Raw genomic sequence first — 25,288 nt, 5'->3', positions numbered from 1 at the left:
TGTCTTTTAATCTTCTCCCAGTTTAATCACAGAGACTCCGTATATAATGTCTTCTAAAATACCCTGTGTTTTAGTTCCTTTATACCATAAAAAGCATGCCACCCCAGCAACAGGTCATGTCCTTCTAATGTCAACAATCTAGTTTTTCTTAATGTTATCCATTCCTTAACCCACATCAGATTTGCAGCTTGATAGTACAACTCCCAATTAGGCAAACCAAATCCTCCTCTAATTCTAGCATCTTGCAAAAGTTTTAACTTTATTCTTGCTTTCTTACCTTGCCATATATATTTCAACACAATTTTATTTAAATCTTCAAAGTAATCTTTTCCAAGCCTAATTGGAATTGTTTGAAACAAATATAAAATTCTGGGTAATATATTCATCTTGATTGTTGAAATTCTCCCTATTAGTGACAGTTGTAAATTTTCCCATTTCACCAGATCTAGCGCTATCTGCTGTTTAAGTTTGATATAATTATTCTCTTTTAATGTACTACATCTTGCTGTCAAATATATCCCCAAGTACTTAATCTTATTCGTGACCTGAATTTTCAATAGGTCTGCCAGTTTTTCCTTTTGTCTTAATAGCATATTCTTTGTCAAGATCTTTGTCTTATCTTTATTTATTTTCAAACCAGCCACCTTTCCATACGTCTCTATCTTTTCTATCAACTTTGATGCTGTTTCTAAAGGGTCTCCTAAGATGAAAACCAGATCATCTGCAAATGCTTGCAGCTTAAATTCTTCCTTTTTTATTTTCATTCCTTTTATATTCTTTTCATCTCTAATATTTCTGTTTAGCACTTCCAAAGTTAACACAAACAACAAAAAGTGATAGTGGGCACCCTTGTCTTGTTCCTTTTCTTATATTGATAGAGTCTGTCAGTTCTCCCTGTATCATTACCTTTGCCGTTTGCTTATGTCCTATTGTTTCTCTTATTCTTTTATTTTTCTTATATGTACCCATTTCATGTATTCACAACTATGTATACATTTATACTTATTATCTTGTAAACAATTGGCAAATCAAATAAATAAATAAATAAATAAATAGTATAGCTTCTGAATAAATTTTCTAGCAAAGCCCATCTGTTCCAGCAGTAATAACATGAATCGCCAATTCACATTATCAAATGCCTTCTGTGCATCTAGAAATATCAGAGCCATTTGTTTTTCAGGATGTGCCTCATAGTATTCCAAGGTGTCCAAGATTACTCTCATATTGTCTTTAATTTGTTTCTTTGGCAGAAATCCATTTTGATCAGGATGAATAAAATTATTTAAATATTTTTAAGTCTTTCTGCCAATATTGAAGCAAAAATTTTATAATCTGCATTTAGTAGAGAAATGGGTCTATAGTTCTTAATTTGTAATGGATCGGCCTCCTCTTTTGGAATAAGTGTAATATAGGCTTCTGACCATGATTTAGGTATCTTCTTCTTTAACACAACTTCATTCATATCTTCTAGCAATGGAAGATTCAACGATTCTTGTAATGTTTTGTAAAATTCTGCCGGAAGTCCATCTGGGCCTGGTGCCTTTCCATATTTTGCTTCTTGAGTGCTTCAGTTAACTCCATCATTGTTATATTGCTTTCTAACATTGTTTCAAACTCTTTAGGTATCTGAGGTAAATTAGCATTGTTTAACTCTTTCCTCATCAATATTCTCTTGCATATATAATTTTCCATAGAAGTCTCGAATGATTTCCTTCTTCTCTTTACTACCATAGCAAACTTGGCCTTGGTCATCTATTAATTGCAATATTTTCCTTGATTCTTTCTCCTTTCTCAATTTGTATGCTAACCATCTACCTGGTTTGTTTGCGTCTTCAAAGTAGTTCTGTTTAGCACCTCTAATTTTCTGTGCTAATTCTTCTTTTTCTATTTGACCCATTTTATGTTTAATTATATCCATTTTTAGCTTGATGTCCTTTTTCTATGGCATTTTCTGTAGCTCTTTTTCAAGTCTTTTATACTCATCCTCTAAGGCCTTAGAGGCTAGCCTTTTCATAGTATTCCTTTTCCTTGTATAGTCTATTATCAAGCCTCTAACATATGCCTTCATTGTATCCCATACATTCTGGATTGATGTATCTTCTTTTTGTTTTCTCTAAAGAAAAAGCCAGTTCTTTCTCCATCCACTGTGTGAAGTCTTTTCCTTTAAAATAGTATTATTTAACGTCCATCTAGATCAGGGGTGTCCAACCTTTCACCTTCCCTGGGCCACATTAGAAGATGAAAATTTAGTTTGGGCTGCACATAATTAAATTAAATAATTAATTAAATTAAATTAAATTAAATTAAATTAAATTAAATTAAATTAAATTAAATTAAATTAAATTAAATTAAATTAAATTAAATTAAATTAAATTAAATTAATTAAATAAAAAAAAAAAATAAAATAAAATAAAATAAAATAAAAAAATAAAATAAAATAAAATAAAATAAAATAAAATAAAATAAAATAAAATAAAATAAAATAAAAAATAAAATAAAATAAAATAAAATAAAATAAAATAAAATAATAAAATAAAATAATAAAATAAAATAAAATAAAATAAAATAAAATAATAAAATAAAATAAAATAAAATAAAATAATAAAATAAAATAAAATAAAATAATAAAATAATTATTAATTATTTATTATTAATTATTTATTAAAAATATTTATTTTTTATTTTATAATTTTCCGCCAAATTTTGCGGGGTGGGGTGAGGGGAGAAGAAAGCTTGCCCGCCTCGCGCCTACCTCTCCTCCTGCAAATTATTTATTTTTATTAATTTTCCGGCCAAATTTTGCGGGTGGGGGGAGGGGGAAGAAAGCTCGCCGCCTCACGCCTACCTCTCCTGCAAATGCAGCAGCGGCGGGGGGGCAGAAAGAGCAGTGGCGGCGGCGGGGCAGAAGCAGCAGCGGCGGCGGCGGGGCAGAAGCAGCAGCGGTGGCGGCGGTGGCGTGGGCAGAAGCAGCAGCGATGGTGGCGGTGGCGGGGCAGAAGCAGCGGTGGTGGCGGCAGTGGGAGCAGAAGCAGCAGCGGTGGCGGTGGCAGCGGCGGCGGCAACAGCAGGAGGTGGCGGGCGGGACTTTTGGGCTGCGGCTGCCCGCCTTTTCTGTTGCTCGCCTCGCCCGCCTCGCACCTACCTCTCCTCCTGCAAATGCAGCAGCGGTGGCGGCGGGGGCAGAAGCAGTAGCGGCGGCGGCGGTGGCGGGGGCAGAAGCAGCGGCGGCGGCGGCGGGGCAAAGCAGAAGCAGCAGCGCAGCGGCAGCGGGGGGGCAGAAGCAGCAGCGGCAGCGGTGGCAACAGCAGGAGGTGGCGGGCGGGACTTTTAAGCTGCGGCTGCCCGCCTTTTCTGTTGCTCGCCTCGCCCTGCCTCGCGCCTGCCTCTCCTCCTGCTCCTCGCTGGATCTTTCATGAAGGTTGGGGTGGACGTTGGGCGCATTATTACGAGGCGACCTGGGCTGCATGCGGGCCGCGGGTTGGACAAGCCTGATCTAGATCTTCTTTTTTGTCCTTTCCATTTAATTGTCATTGGATTGTGATCTGCCCAAGTACTTGTTTCAATATTTATTTCTTGAATATTAGTTATTAATTCTGTTGACATCCATATCATATCTAGCAATGTATAATTTTATATACTATACTTAGATCGGACCAAAGACGGCATAGTTCTAGGCTTTCTAGATCTAGAATTTCAAGTCTGGTGGCATAAGGTATTCTGCAACGAGTAGAGGAGTGTAGAACTCTTCTTGTGAAATATTTCTGGACTTTCTCAACTGTGTTAATATCAGATACATAATGTGGGTTCCAGACTGATGAGCTATATTCGAATATTGGTTTAGCAAATGTTTTGTATGCTCTAGTTAGTAGTGTGATATTACCAGAGAAAAAGCTACATAGGATTAGGTTAACAACTCTTAATGCTTTTTTGGCTATGTAGTTGCAGTGGGCTCTAGCACTTCGATCATTTGAGATGAGAATTCCAAGGTCCTTGACAGAGTTTGGATCATCAGCAAGGTCTTGACTATTCAGCTTGTATTTTATTTTCTGATTTTTTTTTGCCAATATGTAAGACAGAGCATTTATTTGTTGAGATTTGAAGTTGCCATTTGTTTGACCATTCTGATACATAGTCAAGGTCTTTTTGAAGGGTAGCAGTATTGTCTGTGGTGTTGAATAGCTTTACATCATCAGCGAAGAGAACGCAGTTGCTCTTAATATGATCCCAGAGGTCATTTATGTAGAGTATGAAGAGAGTTGGTCCTAGAACACTGCCTTGGGGGACACCACTGTTTACAGGTACAGAATTTGATAGGACGCTCCCAATTTTGACCATTTGTTGTTTGTTTGACAGGAATGCTTCTATCCAATTTTGCAGGTGTCCAGAGATACCATACTACCGTTTTAGTAGTAGTTTGTCATGTACCACTGAATCAAAGGCTTTACAGAAGTCTATGTAAATTGTGTCTATTGCTTTGCCCTGATCGAGTTGTATAGTCCATATGTTTTTGCAGTGTAAGAGTTGCAGATTACAGGATAGTTTTTTTTCTGAAACCAAATTGTTTGTTAGAGAGTAGATTGTTTGTCTCTAACTGGAGGATAATGGATTGGTTAATAATTGATTCCATGACTTTACAGGTGACCCAGCATAAAGAGATTGGTCTGTAATTTTCAACTAGGCTGGGGTCTCCCTTCTTGAAGATGGGAGGCAAGATAGGTTAGGCAAGGAGCTGGTCCTGAAAGTATTCACCCCAGAGATCTGAATACAGAATGCAGAATAAGTTGGAAAGGATCTTGGGGGTCTTCTAGTCCAATCCCTTGCAATAAGCAGGAGACCCTGTACCATTCTAGACAACTTGCTGTTCAATCTCTTCTTAAAAACCACCAGTGATGATGCACCCACAACTTCTGAAAGCAAGCTGTTCCACTGGTTAATTGTCCTTGCTGTTAGGAAGTTTCTCCTTAGTTCTAGGTTGCTTCTCTCCTTGATTAGTTTCCATCGTTTGCAGATTATAGATTAGATCTGCTAGAGAATGCTGTGGATCCTGTCAGTCAAGGACCTTTGACTGGTGGGGTCTAGGAGAACAGCCTTTTCTGCCATGGCCTTTGGAACTACTTGTGGTTGGAGGTGAGTTCTGCCACCACCCTTTTTGCCATCTGGAAGAGCCTTAAAATATGTCTCTACTGGTTGGTTTGGGGCCCTGATGGGAAGACACCATGCTAGAGGTGCCTGGTAAAGAAGATACTGTTCATGCTCTTGGTTTAGTTTCTATATGATTCTGATAATGAAATGGGAAGCATATACATTAAACAAACAAACAAAACAAATGGAAAGACCAGGTATGGTGGAATAGACCAAATGCCTTAAAGAACTGGAAGATTTGGCTCCATCAGTAAGACTTCCATCTGTTCTCCTAGGTGTGTTTATATATCACTTTTTATTATTTGTTTATTTTTAATTTTCTTAGCGGCCTTCCCTCCTATCTCCCGCAGAAAAGCAAAGTTTAAAGCAAACAAACAAATGAAATTAAACAAGCCTATGAGCGATCCTTAGATCAAAATACAGGCAGGGATTTCGTTACCGTTTAATGGATGACACTTTTAAAAAATAAAACTTTGCCATCTCATTTTATGGTTGGTTCCCTTTTCTTTCCAACTCAGAATGACTAAAACCAGAAGATTATCTCTGCAAACACCTTTGATTGATTGCCACTTTCTTTGAAAGGCAGTGACAAGCTTGTTTTCCTGGTTTTTCTCTCCAGGAGAATTTTAGGATTTGCTTTTTTTTTTTTTCTTCATCAAGCCTGAACATTTGTGAGTTGTGGGATTTCAGATGTCAGAGCAAATAAAGCATGGTCATAAGTAATGGGAGGTGTTTCTCTTCTTATTTTGAAGTTTCACGAAGGGGAAAAAAAAATCTTTTCTCCCCTCCAGGGCCTAGACTTCAAGTGCTTTGGTTTTACTTTAAAAAACAAAATACTAGGAAAAAAAGTTTTTATTTGCCTCAGTTGCTTGCCCTTTTGGTGAGGAAGAACATTTAGTTGTGATGCAAGCAACTAAGAAGATACTTTCCCTTCAATTCCTTATAAATTGTGGAAGGGGAAAGCAGTTTTTAAGGCTTGTTCTGCTTAGGAAATTCTATGGGGAAGGCCCTATAAAGCTGATACAAGTATTATTATAGGCATTTTTCCAACACCGCTCAGCCGTATGTCATCTCTGAGAAGGTTAAAAAAAGGCAAGATTGGGGCAGCCTTGGGCCAAGGGTCAACAGAATATTTCAATCCCTTACTGCTAAGAGAAGGAAAGTTGCTTCTATCTTCATGAGTTCATGTATTGTATGCCATGTTTACTTGGGTTGTTCATATAAACCTGCTTTGGCCCATTAAAAGCGACTTACATTGCAAGATACATTTCAGAAACACCAAGGAAACTCCACAGCCTGGAGTCAGATTCTGATGTGGCTCAGACTTCCATCCTTCCAAGCCAAAATGAGGACCCAGATTGTTGGGGGCAATATGCTAACTCTGTATATCGCTTAGAGAGGGCTGTAAAGCACCATGAAGCAACATATAAATCTAAGTGCTAAAAAGTGTGCTATAAGACAGGTCCAAAGTGTTTGTGCTAAGGAGCATTCTTGTTTGTATGGAGTAGCCACACACACACACACACACACAATGACAGTTCACACGACATATTTAACTAGATTATATGAAAATGTCATGCATTTGCTCCGGTTAGTATTAGACCACTTCTGTTTTCTTTGTAGCTTATGGTGTGATGTGAATGCAGTCTCTTTCATTTGTTTGCAGTTCAGTGTCTAGGGTGAATTCAGAAAATGGTTCCATTCATCAATCTTGTTTTAAACCTGTGGGAGGGGACAGTAATATGGTATAAGAGAGGAGGAACATACCCAGTTATGCCGAACAGAAAGACTAAAAGACCGGTCTATTATTGCTGTGAGCCAGGAAACAGGTAAAGCATCTCAGGTCATCTGAAAACTAAACCTAAGTTTGAGTATCAGACGATGGAAACTCAGCAGTTACTGTGGGGTTATCATTGCTATAAGGCAGGAGTGATTTCTGGACAGTTCCCCAAATACCTCCTCAGATGTCAGCTTACGGAAGGATGAGCTAATTCCTGGCATGTCAGGAACTGAGTTGATTGATGGCTCTGAACAGCCATCCAGAAGGGATTTGGCCAAGGCCACAGCTGGCTGTCTGCTTGCAGTGGCAGACAGCCAGTGAAGAGGAAGAGGAACTGCCCTCTGCATCTGATCCAAGAACACATAGGGCAGAGAAAAGGCAGGAGCAGAGAAGGTCAGCCAGACTACGCAAGAGGAGAAGGCACCACCCATCTTGATAGGCTGCACTGGAAGCTGGTTATTTATCACAGTGGACAGATGGAGGCATTGCTGGGAACAATGTGTTTGTTTTGTAGCTGTGTGTTTGGTCACTGTGATTCCTGCTTCATTCTGGATTGATACCGTGTTTGGAATTGAAACGTGCCTTGAAGACTTTGGACTTTTCTTGTCTCATGAGCTCTCTTCTGTGTGGATTTAAGTTTTGCCTGGTGGATTTAAAGTTTGTCTGGTGGAGTTATTTTGTTTGAGTAACTTTCAAGTGCTTGTGGACTATTCCTCTGTGGGCTAACGTTGGTCTGATGGCTGGACTTAAGTGGGACAGTTCTGAGGTTTTGGTGAAGGGAATTGTTGGGGGAATATTCCAGCATTTGTCTGGGTCATGCCAGATGTACCTCCTTAGGGGATGGAACCAGTGGTAGGCTGCAATCAGTTTAACAACCGGTTTAGTGAGCATGCGTAGCATTCAAAAACCACCCATTTTAAGCTTTAAAACTTATCTTCTATGTCAGCGCTGGTGAGTAAAACAGCTGAGGCGCAGTGATCCACTGTGCCGCATTAATCAGCTGAGCTAAAAAATGGAAATATAGGACAGAAAAGGGCGGATGTGGGTGGGCGGAACCAACTGCAAACTGGAACTACTGGTTCGCTAGAACCGGTCTGAACCAGCAGCAGCCCACCACTGGATAGAACCTACATTATTCCTTTCCTCCCTGCTGTAGTGGGGCTGTCAGGGTTCTGATGGAAGTTCTAACTAATTCATGAACTGGGAGGAGCCAAGTTTCAAAAGAAATCCAATTATTTATTAGGAGCAACATGTTGGCACTTTTCCCAAGTGCAATCAGCTCTGCCCCTCGTAATTTACAGCCCACCTGTGACCCTGTTTCTCCTCTCCTCCCAGGGTATGTCATAAATCACATTCTCCAATGAAGCACTTTTGCAGGCTGTGGAAAACAGGCTGTGGAAAGCCTCTCCATCTGGGCTTGGTAACTTGAGAGACACAATCTTGAGAAAGGTATGCATGGAATGTGCTTCTGGTGATAGCAACAAACTGCTCCATCAGATCTCCCCCCCCTCCTTCTTATGGCAACTCAAGAGCAAGCCAGGAATGCTTTACGATTTGACAGGATCAGGTGGATATAACCAGCAAGAAATGGTCCCTCACCATAACCCAGTCCCAAGCCACGAAAGCCTTTCAATGCATTTAGTTGCTTTAAATGCAGATTCTCAGTGATTTTATGCCCAGAAACAGATACCCAAGTAGTGCTTCTTCTTCTTATACCCTGAAATCCATCTTCCAGAGATCATCCTACCTAGAGCCACTTCTTCTCTATGGAAATGTTTATGTATATTTTATGCTATGTCTTGGCTAAGCAATTTCTATTACTTTACATAGTTTCGAACTGCTGACTTGCAGAAAGTATTTTGAACTGTGAGATCATTCATCTAGCAAAAAGCAAAGATCTACAATTAAATTACATTAAATTAAATTACATCACTGTAGAAATCCAAAACAAAAACTTTCCAGTGTATCAGTGGGGTTTCGTACATTTTAGGTTTCTCAGAAATGTTGAGAGCTTCCGGTTTGAAGGGCTTTGGCGACAGACAGAAATCTGCGATCGTGTGCGGTTTCTTTCTGGGCTCGCCTCTGGAGCGCCCCGAGCCGGCTGGTTTCGGGGCTAAGCCACCCCGTAGAGGTGGTGAAGAGGGGGAGACCACCAGCAGGGTCGAGGAGAGCCGCATCTCTCCTCCTCAGCTGGCCATTACTCCCTTTCCCGAAGGCGGTTGCAGCGGTGGTCAGAAATGGCCACCACAAAGAACTCGACCAGAAAGAACGTGCAGGAGGAAGATAAGAAGTGAACGTTTTGGCTGACCAGGTTAAATTGTAAAAGCAACAACCAAGGTACCCTGGAATTTAAACTTACAAAAAATAACATCGCTCCCAAAGAAGAGTCGGAAGCAGCGAAGGAAAGTGAAAAGGGAAAGGTTTGGCTTTTTTCCCCCTTCTCTTTCCTTCCCTATACTGACAACTAAGAGACTTAAATAAGAAATCAGAAAAATCCGCTTTGGCATCAATAGGCAATTAAGCTGAAAATAGAACAAAATGCCACTGGAAAGCAACAGAAAAGGGGAATACAGAAGAGAGAAATAGAGGTAGAGAGACAAAGAGAGAAATAGAGGTAGAGAGACAAGGGGGTAAAAGGGGGAGAGAGAAGAAGAGAGGGAAGAAGGAAAGGAAAAGAAGTTACAAAGGACTGGAGCAAGATATAGAGAAACAGGACCTATTTTGAGATAATGGGTGAAAATCTAACTGAAAAAGGGATTCTGTAAAGGTACATAAGATTGTATTGTTATATTAGTAATAGAAATAACTTTAGAAAATTGGAAACAACGTTTGATTAAAATGAGAGATAAAATAGTGTAATTTAGTGAAAGGTTTGTGAATAAAATAAGTGAAATAAAATAAATGAGAAAATTGAATTAGGAAGGAACGGGAACATTTTAATTAGTTAATGTTTTATAAAATATAAGTGAAGAGGGGGAATTATGGAAAGCTTATAATTGTTCCCATAGAAGTATGATATTTAATTGAAAAGTAAAGTTAAAGATGTTAAGACTTTAATGAATATTAATATTAATGATAGAATTGAATTGGAATGGAATGTTGTTTTAATTATATACATTTATAATTTTTTTCTTTTTTTAAGAATACAGTGTGTATTTTAAGAATGTACCAAGCAGAATCCGAATGGAAGTTATGTATTATATTGAATGTTACAACTTTATGGAAAATATATAAAGGCGTCATACTCCAATTAGTAACTACAGGAGAAATTTTGTTTAATGAGAAAAGATAATAGATAATTGAAACAGGACAGACAAAAAATATAAATACAATGATTTGAATTGAGATGAGATAATTAAAATAAAATTGAGAAAATTAAAAGAGGGGAGAAGCTATGCAGAAAATGTAAAATATTAATAAGATATGGAATAGAATATAAAAATGAGCATGAACCTGAATTTGTGTTTGTACGAAGAAATGTAACCCGGGATTGTGCTGCTTTCAAAAAAGATGTTTTATTTGTATTTTTTTTCTCTTTGTGAAAACTCAAATAAAATTTACAAAAAAAAAAAAAAAGAAAGAAAAAGAAATGTTATGTAAAACTTTCCTCACTGTGATAGCTTGTTTGCTCAAGCCTGTAGTTAAGGCACTTAGAGCAGCTGCGGTGGTGATAGAATCACTTGAAAATAGCTTTAAATAGGCACTGAAGGACTTTTACAAGGCAGGAAAAAGGCATTAATTTTCCAGTAGTTGCTAGATACCAGGGTGTAGGAGGGCATTGCCAATGTTATTTTCTCAAAGATACTTTGTAGATCTTGTTCAGGTCTCAAGATAACAGGAAGACGGAACCTACAAAGCTCAGACGTACATCAAAGTTTTTACCAGACTGTCAGATTGGGATGTTGATGAAAGACTTGAAGCAGAAAGCAGAAGGAACTGAGAACCAGGGATCTAGTCTTTAAAAAAAAAAAAATCTTGTGTAACAAAATAACATACATCAGAGGTTGGAGGAGAAGTAAGGTCACCATTCAGCCTGAAGAAGTAAAATTATGAAGGAGCAAAAAGGAGTGGAAATAAGTTTTTTGATAAGTTAAGCAGATAGGGACAGTACTCAAATTGTAGATGGTTAAACGCTTTAATTTGAAAAAACAATGAGATCCATGGTTTGCCAAAAAAACTGTGGGAAGATCAACACTAGTAATTATCTATCATAACCACTTGAAGTTTATTGGAAGTAAGGAGCCAAAGAGCCTATACTTTTTTATTTGGGACAAGTCTTGAAAAAGTTGTTTTTACAACGGATAATCCATAGAAATAGCATGCTGTGGTTCAATTTGTTGCTAAGACAATGTTTTGTTTCACAGAGTTTGAATCCAAGAGAGTGTCTTCCTCAGTTTTAGTGTATAAGGAATTCCCAGGTGATGATTTTGGATTATAAAACCAGACATCAAAACTTTAGTTGGTTATCCCAAAGGTGCTTTTTCCAAGAGGAAACTGGACTTTCTGGTTTTTCTTGGAAGACGTTTCGTTTCTCATCCAAGAAGCTTCTTCAGCTCAGGCCTATCTATTATGGGTCTGAGGGTACGCAGAGCCAAAGAAGCTTCTTGAATGAGAAGTGAAATGTTTTCAAAGAAAAATCAGAAAGTCCAACTGCCTCTTTGGGACAACCATGACCTGGATGACTGAGAATCTCCATAGACATTTAGCTGGTGATGTATCTGAAAGGGCTTTTATGAAAGAGTAGCTACAGGGAGTCCTCAACTTACAACAGTTCATTTAGTGACTATTCAAAGTTACAATGGCACTGAAAATTATAATTTACAGCCATTTTTCACAGTTCCATTTGCAGCATCCCCAATGATCGTGTGATCAAAATTCAGATGCTTTGCAACTGGTTCATATTTATGACGGCTGCTATGCCTGAAGGTCTTATGATCCCCTTTTGTGGCCTTCTGATAAGCAAAGCCAATGGGGAAGCCAGATTCACTTAACAACCGGGTTAATAACTTATCCACTGCAGTGATTCACTTAAACAACTGTGGTGAGAAAGGTCGTAAAATGGGGCAAAACTGACATAACAACTGTTTCCCTTACAACAGAAATGTTGGGCTTGATTATGGTCGTAAGTCGAGGACTACTTGTATGTTAACAAAGACATTTAATTACTGAATTGGCCCTTTTCTGGGTTTGTACAATGCACTGAACTGTTCACTAATCAAATGGGTTGCGTTTTATGAAACAAGCACAAAACTTTAAACCAAGGTCAAATTAGCCAGTCTTGACATATTGTACAAATGCATTAGGTCTATGTCTGACCTGATTAAGCATGAATACCATGTTTTCCCCAAAATAAGATTGGATCTTATATTGATTTTTGTTCCAAAAGACCATTAGGGCTTATTTTCTGGTTAGGTCTTATTTTCAGGGAAATATTGTATTTGTCTGACTGACAATCTTAACTTAACCCTTATTTTTGGGATGGGGCTTATATTAAGAGCATCCTGAAAAATCATGCTGTGCTTATTTCCTGGTTGGGTCTTATTTTGGGGGAAACAAGTAGTAAAATTAACTGACCACTACAAGTTTCCTCACAGGGAGATTATTATAAAGGTATTTGTAGTCTTAAATGTTTCTGTTTTATTCATCTGGTAAATGAGCTACTTTCTGAGATAAAATCAAAGCCCCCTTTTTGTTGTCGATTCAACTACTAAAATCAATGTTTAATTTCAGTGTGTGGCATTACATGTTATGTTGTTGAATTCTGTTGAAGCAGATTCACTTTCATTTTTTAAACAATGCAGCAAGAAAATGAAGATTATCAGAATGAGATTAATTTAGTGGGGATTAACATTCAGGGACTATCCACCTTTATCTGGAAAAACACTGACCACACCTCTTAAAAATAATTTCACTAAAATCTTTTGGTGTTCTTAAAAGATGTTAATGCAAAAAGGCCGAATCATCTGAGGATTTCAGGAGTACACTTTGAATGTTAATTTGGTCAATATGCACACTTCTGTACCTTTTTTGTCTGGTGTCCTTTTTGTGCATTAGTAGTGATCATATCTTGCAATGGCTATTTTTCAGAAATAAACAGGTTTTGAAAGGATCCAGCTTTAAAGGACTGAATTTTCAAGACTGAACACCAAATGTGCTGAAAAATCAATATGGCCTTTAGAATAAGCCACAGCAATTTTGTGGCAACATGGCAAATTAACAAAATTTCTTTGGACTATTGAAAAGGTACCCAGTACTGGGACTTCACCGTATAATGAAAATAGACATGTTTGGACCTTCCACAGGAAAGGTGCAAAGGACATTTGTTAGAAAGGCCTGTTCAGAATGTATATCTCATTTTATTTTGCTTCCTGAATCTGATTTTACAAAAAGTAATTGGTTGCTCAAATTTCCCTTTCTTAATGGTCAGATTCATGAAAGCTCTTAAGAATATTATATCTATAGAATAAACAGCTGGATTGGAACCACATTTTTCCCTTGCTGGTCCTGTTTAAAGTTATCAAAGCTAGAGGCATTATCTGCATCTTGTATGAAGACTCCTGCATTCTTTCCCTGCCCTTAACTGACAGCCAAACCTGTCTATGCCTCTTATTTCAGGAAATTAAGAGGCGAAATATAGAATAATGCATTAAAAGTTAAAAGTTAACTTTTAGTATAAAAGTGACAGTATATAACAGTATATAACTTTTATAACAATATAAAAGTTACCATGTTATTATTTATATCTTAAATGTAGCACCTGCTTTTTAAGGAGAAAAATCCCACTCAATTGCATTAATCTATCACTGGCTGTTAGCAATGAGATCTAAGTGTGTGCAGTATATTCAGAAGTATTGTAGTTTTCAGAACCGACAATCTAAGCTTACTTTTGGATTCCAAGAAGTATCTGATCATCTCCTACTGCAGTATCTTCTTTTTGCCAATAAAAGTTGAGGAAGGAATATCCATTTTATTGTTTGCTTGGAGAGAAAAAGAGTCCATCTTTGGCTGGAGGGAGGGAGAGGGAGAGGGAGGGAAACTAGAAAAACTCTATGGCCTCGTAAATATATTATTTGCTCTTAGAAATGAGGTCATTGCATTTATTGTCCTGTGCATGAAATTTTTGAAATCTGGAATACAGGAATATTTTCCCCCATGCTCCTAATTGCAACAGAATATGGGACATTTTCTGAATGGGCATTTTAACACAAAAGGGAATGGAACATTACAATTTTTTTGCATATCGCAGCTCCCTTTGTTTCCTCAGTCCTCCGTTTTGCTTTATTATTTAAAATAAAATAACATATTTTGAAGAACAGAAAGCCTGATGTCATGAAATCTGGAACAAGCAAGACTAGCAAACAGCATTGAAAGGTTTCTAAAAGTTTCTATTGACAAAATGTATGTCAAATATAGAGATGCCATCCTCCTGGACCAGATACTTTGCTTTTCTTGACTTTACTGAATGACACTACTGAATGGATATCATCATCTTCACCAGGCTCCAGCTTCACAGTCAAGACAAAGATGGGACTAAACTGGCACAAAACCTCAGAAGTCTGTTGCCCATGTCAGATATGATTCTACACCATCCAGGTTCTTGTCAAATATCTGGTTTTGCAATCATAGGCTTAAGGTACAGAAGGATCTTGACAGACTTTAACACAGCCTTCTGTGGTCAGTAAAACGTGGAGCCAGATTGTTGGGGGGCAATATGCAAATAATGCTGATGTTGTAAATTGCCCAGAGAGTGTTGTAAAGCCCTAGGGGGCGGAATATAGGTCTAAGTGCTCTTGCTATTATATTGTAGAAGTTTTAATGTTATATGGCTTGATTGATTGCTTTACTGATTGATTATGTGCCATCAAATCAGTGTCAATTCTTAGTGAACAGATAGGTTTTCATCATGACTGAGCCCATCTGCCTTGTTCCTCATCATTTTCTTTCCCCCTTCCTGCATTAGAGCTTTCTTCAGAGAGCCAGTTCTTCACATAATGATCCAAAACAGGATACTTTAAATTGAAACCAGAATTCTTCTTGTTGGGACTTAATGGGTAGATAATTAGAAAAGTATTATGGAAAATTGATTTTATATATGAAAACTGCTACAAGATTATTACCTGCACAAAAATGGAAAAACCTGAATCACAACAGAGGTATGTCTGGTGATGATGATAGAATTAGCAGAGACGGCAAAATTGAGTTGTTTGAAAGGACTATAGCTACGGTTATTAGTGACTGGAAATCCCTTAGGGACTTTTTGCTGAAAAAAAGAAAGTGAATTTGTGATTTAGGGATTTGATTAGAAAGGGTAGACTATGGAAAGAAGGAAATTATGTTTTAATCTTATAGAGAGAAAGACATAAACATACTTGTAACTGCTGTTAAGAAGACTGGAAGCCAGTTAGAACTTTTTCTTCTTTCTTCTTTCTTTTACCTTGTATTGTTTTCTTTGCACTTTTTTTATTTACTGTATATAGTTTCTTTGCTTCCTTTTGTCTTCTCTTTCAAAACTTTGAGCCTAGTCATTTGGGCCTCCAGTGAGAAGTCTGGGTTGATTTGTTCAATGATCCATCAGTATGTTTTTTTAGCTGTCCGTGATACTCCTGGGAATCTCCAACACCAAAGCTCCAAAGCCTGAACATTCTTCCTATCCTGCTTCTTCAAAGTCCAACTTCTGTTTTCATGGAGTCTCACAAGGAATACCATTACTTGCATATTCTGATCTTTGTAGATGCAAACACATCACGGTATCTGAATATCTTTTCTAAGGTGTTTGTGTGCTTCTGAGTGCCAAGTCTGTGGTGTATCTCTTGACCGCTTGTTCTGTTACAGTTAATAAAAAGGTAAAGATTTCCTCTTGTCCAGTCATCTTTGACTATAAGGGATGGTGTTCATCTCTGTTCCCTAAGTGAGGGAGCCAGCTTTGCCTGAAGACACTTTCATGGTCTTGTGGCCAGCAAGACTATAGGCCAGTGGTAGGATTCAACTGGTTTGCACCGGTTCAAGCGAACCGTTTGTTAAATCAGGGTCCCCAACCACCGGTCTGCGGACCGGTACCGTCCGCGGAACAAGTCCTACCGGGCGCTGGCTTGCTGGTGCGCGATCTTTTTGATGATGAAGTGCTTCCGGTGAGCTTTTCCGGGTAGAAAGCTCACCGGAAGCACGTTTTCGTCAAAAAAGATGGCGCCAGCACTTCTGGTGAGCTTTTCCGGGTAGAAAGCCAATTCTACCCGGAAAAGCTCACCGAGCGCTAAGCGCCGCCATCTTTTGATGAAAAGTGCTTCCGGTGAGGTCACTGGAAGCACGTTTTCATCAAAAAGATGGCGGCGCCCAGCTGATGCTGGTACCGGGCGCGCGCGCCCAGCTGATGCCGGTACCGGGCGCGGCGTAAAAAGGTTGGGGATCACTGTGTTAAATTACCCCATCAAAATGGATCCTGGGCACTGTGCTGCAGTGGAGAAAGGGGCAATGGAGCGGCCGTCATGAGGGAAGGAGGAGGCCACTTTCCCTCTTTCTTCTCCCTGCTCCTCCTCCTTCCCTTGTGCAGGCCACTCCATTGCCTGTTTCTCCATTGCAGCGCAGCGCCCAGGATCCACTTTGATAGTGGGTGTGTGGGTGTAACTTAACAACTGGTTTGCCCAGGGTCAGGTTGGCTATCGTGGGAGGCTCCCACATGTATGGTGGAGCTGGAGGATGGGGATGGGTCACACCTCCCACAATGGCCAACCTGATCCTGAGCAAAACTGTTGTTAAATTATTTGGATCCCAGCACTGCTATAGGCCAAAGTGCATGGAATGTTGTTGCCTCCCTACTGAAGTGGTACCTATTTATCTACTTGTAGTTGCCTGATTTCAAACTGCTAGGTAGGCAGGAGCTGGGGCAAGAACGGGAGCTCACTGGGCCATGAACTACCTGTTAGGGATAACATTGTTTTACCCTAACTGTTTTGGGTAAAGATAATAAAATGATGAATCATGGTTTGTCAGATAAAGTGTATGTGACTTTAAGCTAAAGGAATGTAATTAAGGGTGCAGCTGTAAAAGTACTATATAAGCAGCAAGGCACTCTCTGGCTCTTACTGGCTGGCTTATTGAAGACTGCGTTCTTGCTGGATCGGGAGGAGAAGAAGTGTTGGATTACTTTGAAGATATTTCTCAACGGAGAGAAGATAAGTTTTGGACAGATTTATTATATGTGTACTGACACTGGCTATTCGACACGGACTTTGCAATTAGAGTATCCTCGACAAGACTTGACTGAATTTGGTATATGACTAATGGACTGTTTATAATGACTATGCTATAATTCTTAAATGGAATAAATTATAATTTTTGATAGCACAAGCGTATCTGTATTTTTACTGCGTGTTAACTAGAAAACTTATCTCACACATTTACCTGTCTTCCTATCTGACTTCGCTGCACGTTCTGTTTAGTTTGTTTTCCTTAACACCCGTTGGGGAATCCAGGCTTAACACTACCAACCTTCTGATCAACATGCCCAGCGTCTTAACCTCTAGGCCAACCAGTATCACTTGACTGCCTATTCTGTTAAGGGTTGATCCTAAAAGGCAGAAGCTAACCACCTCTTTGATGTCTTCATGGCCAATTCTAAGGCTGATTGTTGTCATTAGTTTGGCTTCTTAATATTTAATTTTAGTCCCATTTTCTTATTGTGCTCCCTGACTTTCCTACCAGAGCTTGGTATATCCTATGCATTGTTAGCTATTGGAGTAATGTCATCAGCAAAGTGCAGATTCTTCCTCTAGTTTTAAAACCATACTTATCTTTTTTCAATCCAGCTTCCCTTAATTCAGCATAACCTGTAGACTATGCAGCCTTCTTGCACTCTTTTGCCAGCCAGGATCCAGTTTTTGTCATCACATTTTGTCCATATTAGGGCTTTCTTTCCAGTAGATACTTTTCTCACAAGGACCACAAGTTCTTCTGTGATTCCCACTTTTCCAAAAACAATCCAATTTGACATGATTGACACAACTGAAGGTCTTTCACCAATTAATGAAACACGCACTGACTTGTTTTTTTGCATTCTTTGGGTTTTGCAGCTGTCCATCACGTATCAGCGATATTGTCTCACGTTCCTCAACCTTTTTAGAAGCCAACTTGTAGATCTGGCATCTCTTTTCTAAGTAGGGCTCTACTCTGTATGGATGGATGATTCAAATATTACTTTGCTGCCAGTGGTGGGATTCAAATTTTTTTACTACTAGTTCTGTGGGTGTGGCTTTGCGGGTGTGGCAGGGAAAGGATATTGTAAAATCTCCAGTCAGAGGTGGTATTTGCCGGTTCTCTGAACTACTCAAAATTTCTGCTACCGGTTCTCCAGAACTGGTGAGAACCTGCGGAATACCACCTCTGCTGCACACTTCCTCTTAGTATTTGAATGTAGCTTATTTATTCCAAGCTGTTGAATGCTGCAGTGTTCTCCAAAAATTTCACACACACACACACACACACACACACACAAATAGGTCCTGAAGCCTGAAAAAATTGAAACTCTTTTATCTTATGATCTTATTATGATACTATTGCTGTCTTTCTCACATTCAGTTTTAACACTGTGTTTAACACTATGTTACAATTCATACTCTTGACAGCTGTTTATCAATAACTAGAGGATTCATTTACTTCCTTTCCAACATAGTTATTCCAATAATGAAGAATAACCAATCGCTTGCTTCCAAAGCAAATAAAGCAGTATTTTATCACAATGTAAATGTGAGTTGATTCCTTCTAGTGCTTGATTGATAATTATTTGCCTCCACAAGCTAGAGGGCAGAGTGGGGTTTAAATTGTGATTAAAAAAAACAAACTGTGGACTTTTAATGTTGTATTCTGCCAGGCCTCACTGTGTTAGTTGTGCAATTATATACATTTGTTTAACAAATAAGTATTTTGTGGATTTTTTGGGGTGGGGGGTTGCTGTTGTTTGGCTGGTTGTTTATATTACCAGGTTATAGAAATTCATTTTGGCAGATGGGCCTAAAAGAAACAAGGATACCTTATATTAAAGGTTTTTCATGTTTGCGGATTGTGGCTCTATTTTTTCTTCCTTTCACATCTCACAATCAATTGGCAAGTTTCGCTCTTCCCCATTTCATTACTTTTGAACGGCTGCCTTTTTTGTTTACACATAATACTGGATTAACAATGTGCAATTAAGAAGATTGCTGAATACCTCTAAGAATACCTAAGTGCTTTAGAATAGATTAGCATTATGTCTATGAATAGAAGATAAAACAGGATGCTACTTTGTTGATCCAGAGCTGAAGGCTTTGTAGTTACAATTGTGAGAACTTAATAAGCAGTTTATATTTTTAATAAAATGGCAGGCTGATTGAAACCTATTTACCAGCTGTGGCTTCACATCTTCCCTGTCCATGCCAATGAAATACCAATACAAGAGCAGATTACTTACATGAAACTAGGCTGTCCAATTCTGTAGCCGTTGTCCATCAACCAAGATTAGCTTGCACAGAGATCTTCAAAGTTAAACATCATCAGAGGTGGTATTTAGCAGGTTCTGACCAGTTCTGGAGAACTGCTAGTGGAAATTTTGAGTAGTTTGGAGAACCGGAAAATACCACTTCTGACTGGCCCCGGCCCCATCTATTCTCTGCCTCCCGAGTCCCAGCTGATTGGCTGGGTCTTCTTTTATTGCCCTGCACAGGAGAATGGAGGTGGAAAGCAATTTAGTGGGGTGGGGTGGGAATGGGATTTTGCAGTATCCTTCCCCTGAAGAGGCGGGGGGGAAATGGAGATTTTACAGTATCCTTCCCCTGCCACGCCCACCAAGCCACAGCATGCACACCTAAGCCCACAGAGCCAATAGTAAAGAAATCTGGTGGCTTTCAGACTTCAGTCTCTGTCTGTCTGTCTGTCTCTCTCTTGGATTTTATGGTAGTAGAATACGGAGGTGACCACATAGGAAAAAGTTCCATCAGATAATCCTGCTGTTAAGCCAACAAGCTTCCTATGGGATCTCTATTGAAAGTTAAGGAGATATAAGTTGAGATAGCATGGCTCACTGTCCGCATTCTTTTCTCCTTTACATATAGTGCACTTTTAATTTTCCATTTATAACTACCGTGTTTCTCACAAAATAAGGCCGGGCCTTATTTTTTTTTGACCCCCCCCCCCAAAAATGGCTAGGCCGTCTTTTTGGGGGTGACTTAATTCCCCCCCTTGCATCCTTGGGCAGGTGGGCGGCGACAGCTTGGATGTTAACCTCAGCGTTGGTGGGGCACTTCGTATCGGGAAACCTTCCGCCACCGTTGCTTTCCCTTCTCCCTGTGTTGCCACGGTGTTTAAAGCAACACGGCGGCATTTGGCGCAGCCATGCGCGGCCAGCCAGGGCTCCTCCCTGCGCCAAACGCCACGGCATTGCTTTAAACGACGCGACAGCACAGGGAGAAGGGAAAGCAACGGTGGCGGAAGGTTTCCCAATACGAAGTGCCCCACCAACGCCAAGGTCAACGCAGGCAGCACCATATCCGGGTATGCAACAACAGTACTTCCTAACGGCCAGCCCCCCCCCACCATTCCCTCCCATTTCTCATGTTTAATATAGGCCTTAATTTGGCGGGAGGGGCTTAATTTGATTTTACGCCTACTATAAAGCATGCTGGGACTTCCTATTGGGGGAGGCCGTATTGTTGGAGAAACACGGTAACATCAATTATTTAACTTTATAAATATTAACACCATCCTCAGTTTGACATTTGACATTCTTAATAGTATTTGGTTAAAGAAGAAGATGATGTAGGATCTGTAGGTTTGTGGAGAATTTCACATTTGTCCAGAACTGAAAAGTAAACTAATATTTTCATAAGGATTGGGTCGTAGAATTAATTTTGTGGACAGCTATTGCACGGGGCTTGGTTGATCTCAAATTATAATTTGTTGACCGCATCAGAACTGCGATAGTTCCATTCTGTTGAAACATTGCTGCTATTTTTTGGCTCATGGACCAGAGAATTTTCTGTTACCAGTCAGAAGACAAGAAAAGTGACCTTTTCTTCTCCAGGCAATAGAGAATAGGAGATAAGAATAGATCTTAACCGTCCATCTAGGTCACTGACTGATAATGGTTCTGCAGTGATTCAAAGGTAGATCTTTTCATGCAGTGCTGGGACTTGAACCCAGGTTCAATCCTAAGCATTTTTGCATGCAAGCCATGTCCTCTTTCTAATACTTTAAGAAGCATCTATGATAGCTCTATCTTTGCCCTCAGGATATATATCATACAAATGAACTTCATGCAGGAAGAAATTGTAAAGCTATTGCCCACTTCTATAGGACAAGAATACAGCAAAATATATTAGAAAAGGTCAGAGCAAAATGTCACAAGAACATTTATTTAAAAACAACAATAAGGAAAAACTGAAGGAAGAAAACAATGTGTGCCTCAGTTCTGATAATATTGGGCTATTCTGATGGGAGGCAACTTTTTGGGAATGGTGGATGCACCTAGTTTTTGGAGAAAATGCTGTGGGAATAATCTCAGAAGATGTTTATTTACCTATTCACCTATTTTCGTTTTTATTTTATTTTTTGTGGTGGGCATGGCTGGGAACACATTTACTATCTTATCTTCCTTTTATACTCTCAAGATGCTCCTTAATCATCCCTAGCATAATATTGCATATTTTCTTGGCAGATGGGCACCCCTCCGCTAAATCCTAGGTGACGGCCATCCACCGCTTTTGATTTTTACTGAATGCCTGTGGGAAAATATATGGAAATACTAACACAACAATATTGGGGCTGGTGATAAAAGCAAAAGTATTAAGCGACTCCCAAACAGCCCTGTTTAGGATTTCGTGGTTCCGGGTTGTTGTATCCATCAGTGAAAGGAAAGCAGGACTGAAAAAGAAGTAAAAGGAATCCCTTACAGATAGCCCTTGACTTATTAATCACAATTGGACCAGAATTTCTGTGGCTAAGCAAGGTTGTTGTTAAGGAAGTCATGCCCAATTTTATAACCTCTTTTTTGCCACAGTTGTTAAGTGAATCATGTGGTCACTGGACTAACCTACAAAATGTATCGAAAATCTGGGATCCATTACTCCTGTAGGGATGAAATTTGGCAAATTTATGGTTGATTCCGTGCTAATTGCCTCCATACCACTGCTTGGAGATTTAGCAGACCAGTCCTAGCATAGCCCTCCAGAGGCCTGGTAGACCAGCCCCTCCTTTGGCCATTGGATATATGGTAGACTGGTCCCATTCCAGTTTTTAGGAGTCTGGGTAGACTGGTCCCACCATCATCTGCTAAAGAGGGGGTCAGCCATAGTCAAGCTGGTAGGAAATCAAAACTCACTCCCACTTCTATTGTATTTTTTTAATCCTTGGTCATTCTGTTTCTCTGTTTAGGTAAGAATTATCTAGGAAATGATGATCCAATGGGTCATGGTTTGTCTAATTGAAAATAAAATCAATCCATAGCTTTAGTAGCTGGTTGATCTTGGCTAACATTGGTCAGATTTGGATGCTAAGCAGGGTCAAGCATCATTCACTCTTGAATGGGAGACTACTGAGAATTCTAAGGACTTTAGACTAGATTCATGAGTCTAAAAGCATTTTGGAAGAAAACAGAAGTAAATCATCTCCATTGCAATTTCCAAGAAAACTGCATGGATGTGTCAATAAAGTTACCAAAAGTTGAGCTTACATCAGAGAGGACTTTACTTACAGCTGTATTTATTGAACAGTTAGTGCATCTAGGAAATGAGTTTGTAAATGTACAAGGAACAAGTAATGTAAATTTATATGTCTGCCTGCCAAAGTTTTAAATTTGTATTTAATTTGCCTTGTGGGTCGTTGAGGTTCTTCCTGCAAGCTCTAAAAATGGCTGTCTTACATTTTACAATGCATTTTCAAAGCAATTTAATATGATTTGTGCTTGAATTTATACTTCAGATGGGAATTCGAGTTATGGTTATTTCTTCCTCTTCAAATCATCAAGGCTTCCTGAATAGGTTCAACTGAAAAACAGAACTGTCTTAACAGTCTTTTATATCCAAAATTTGTAAAGGATCAATATAGATCCCATCAGGACAATAAATTATTTGCTGAAACACTTCCAGGAATTAAAATGTTCAGTTTTTATTAACTATTTTGTTTTTGAACTAGAAGCTTCTTCATTGTGTTGGATAGCTGGTGTTCTCCCAGTGTTACTCAAAAGCATTGGATAATACATGAACAATTAGCTCAGGGATTGATTTTAGGATTGCTACTATCTAATAAAGAGGAGCCATGCCAAAATGAAATATTTCTCTTGATATGGCTATCTAAAGTCTAGTGGTTAAGGTACTGGCCTAGAAACCAGCAGACTGTGAGTTCTAGTCCCACCTTAGGCAAAAAAGCTGGCTGGATGACCTTGAACCAATCACACACTCTCAACTCGAATAACTTCATAGGATTCTTGTTATGGGGAAAATAGGAAGGAAGGAAGGAGTAATAGCAATTTGCACAGTGGATAGACAATGGCTAAAATGATGATGATGATACACATACACACACACACATACAATAAAGGCAGGATATATATATAAATATATAAAGGGCCAAAGACAGGGGTGGGATTCAAATTTTTTAACAACCGGTTCTGTGGGCATGGCTTAGTTGGTGGGCGTGGCTTGGTGATTATGTTATTGGCTGGGTGTGGCCAACTCAGTATCACTCACATCGAGGCATGCATCTCCTCACCTGGCCTTTCATGACTTTCATGACTTTCATGCTGCAACAGTCATAAGTGTGAAAAATGGTCATAAGTCACTTTTTTCAGTGCCATTGTAACTTTGACCATTCAAAGTTACAATGGCACAATGGTACAAAGCTAAAACTCCACACAAGCAAAGTACCAGCAAAGAAGGAGAAAAAAACTCTAGAGAAGTTCCTGAGACAGGAAGTCTAGTCCTGCTAAGAATGTAATAAGGGTTAACGGAGAGGCAGTTTCTGTAAGCAACACCAGAATGTTTCCTTCCTACCTTCCTTACAGGATTAGACCAGTAACTTCTTCTAACAACCAGTTCTCCGAACTGCTTAGAATGTTAACAACCGGTTCTAGCGAATAGGTGCGAACTGGTAGAATCCCACCCCTCACCAAAGAGCATCACTATCCCAGAACCTGAGGACAATTAAAGACTGCATTCTAAGGCCACCATGTCACCACAGACATTGCCAATCTTTTGATGGTTGCAAGGTCAAGGAAGTGTTGGGGCTTATAGTTCTTCTTTTTTTAATATTTTTTATTTTATTTTTATGTTTTAAAAAACATTTCTTTTGGTGAACAGTGTGGTTCCAGGTTTTTACATTTCAATACAAACATTACCACAGTTACATATTCATCTTTCTTATTCAATTTCATATCACATTATTACTTATTCTATTTTCCTTTGAATATTCTCAAATATTAAATTCAGTACACTTAATTTATCCAATTCCAGTTCATATCTTAACTTATTTCATTTTTCTTAAAATATTCTCATATCTTATTTTACAATATTATCTAAGATTCTTATTTCATTTTTATATTCATTACACATATTGCTTTTAACTGTCACATTTGCAATTTTATCTCATACTGTTATTCCATTCATTATTCAATAAATTTCATCCTTATTCTAATAATTCAAAAAGTTGTTCCCTTTAGTTGTCAATTCGAGCTTGCCACCTATTTACTTTATAAATATAAATGGGGATTATAGTTCTCTGTGAAGATTGTTCCAGATTAACTTGTTTCCTATTGTGATGTTTCCACCAGCCCATCACCCAGGCACATTCCTGTTGTACATGCAAATTTTGTGTTAAAGATCCATTTCTTCTGTTGCACTTTATTTTTTAAAAATATTTTAATTGATTGCAATACTCTGTCTTCTGTTGTCTACATTGTCTTCTGTTGTGAGGGATGCATCTGAATAAACTGGCAGAATAGATATTGTAGATAAGTACAACTACTTTACACTGACCCCATACAAATGACCCCTCAACCAGTACTATTTATTTCCTACCTATTCAACAAAAATATCTCCATTGCTTGCTAGGCATTCCTCCTAGGCACAGAAACCAGGGCTTCAATTGAAGACCTCAAGTATATAAAACTGAGCTGTGGTGGCACAGTGTTTAGAATGCAGCATTGCAAACTAACTCCACTGACTGCAGCAGTTTGATCCTGACCAGCCTTAAGGTTGATTCAGCCTTCCATCCTTCCGAGATTGGTAAAATTAGGATCTAGATTGTTGGGGGCAATATGCTGATTCTGTAAACCACTCAGGGAGGGCTGTAAAGCATTATGAAGTGGTATATAAATCTAAGTGCTATTGCTATATGTTCTCCTCCTAA

The 25,288-nt window shown here is 38.9% G+C and overlaps 1 protein-coding gene across 4 annotated transcripts in view; it reads left to right on the top strand.

Annotated features, from left to right (window-relative positions):
* SAMD12 (sterile alpha motif domain containing 12) overlaps positions 1-25,288 on the top strand; it is a 292,967-nt gene that overhangs the window by 90,989 nt on the left and 176,690 nt on the right. The window lies entirely within an intron of this gene.

Source organism: Notechis scutatus, chromosome 3 (assembly GCF_049901735.1).
Source record: "Notechis scutatus isolate UNSWTSFEM ecotype Mainland chromosome 3, rNotScu1.2, whole genome shotgun sequence".
Classification (NCBI taxonomy): domain Eukaryota; kingdom Metazoa; phylum Chordata; class Lepidosauria; order Squamata; family Elapidae; genus Notechis; species Notechis scutatus.
The sequence above is the reverse complement of the archived record's forward strand: the minus strand, read 5'-3'. Positions and strand labels throughout refer to the sequence as shown.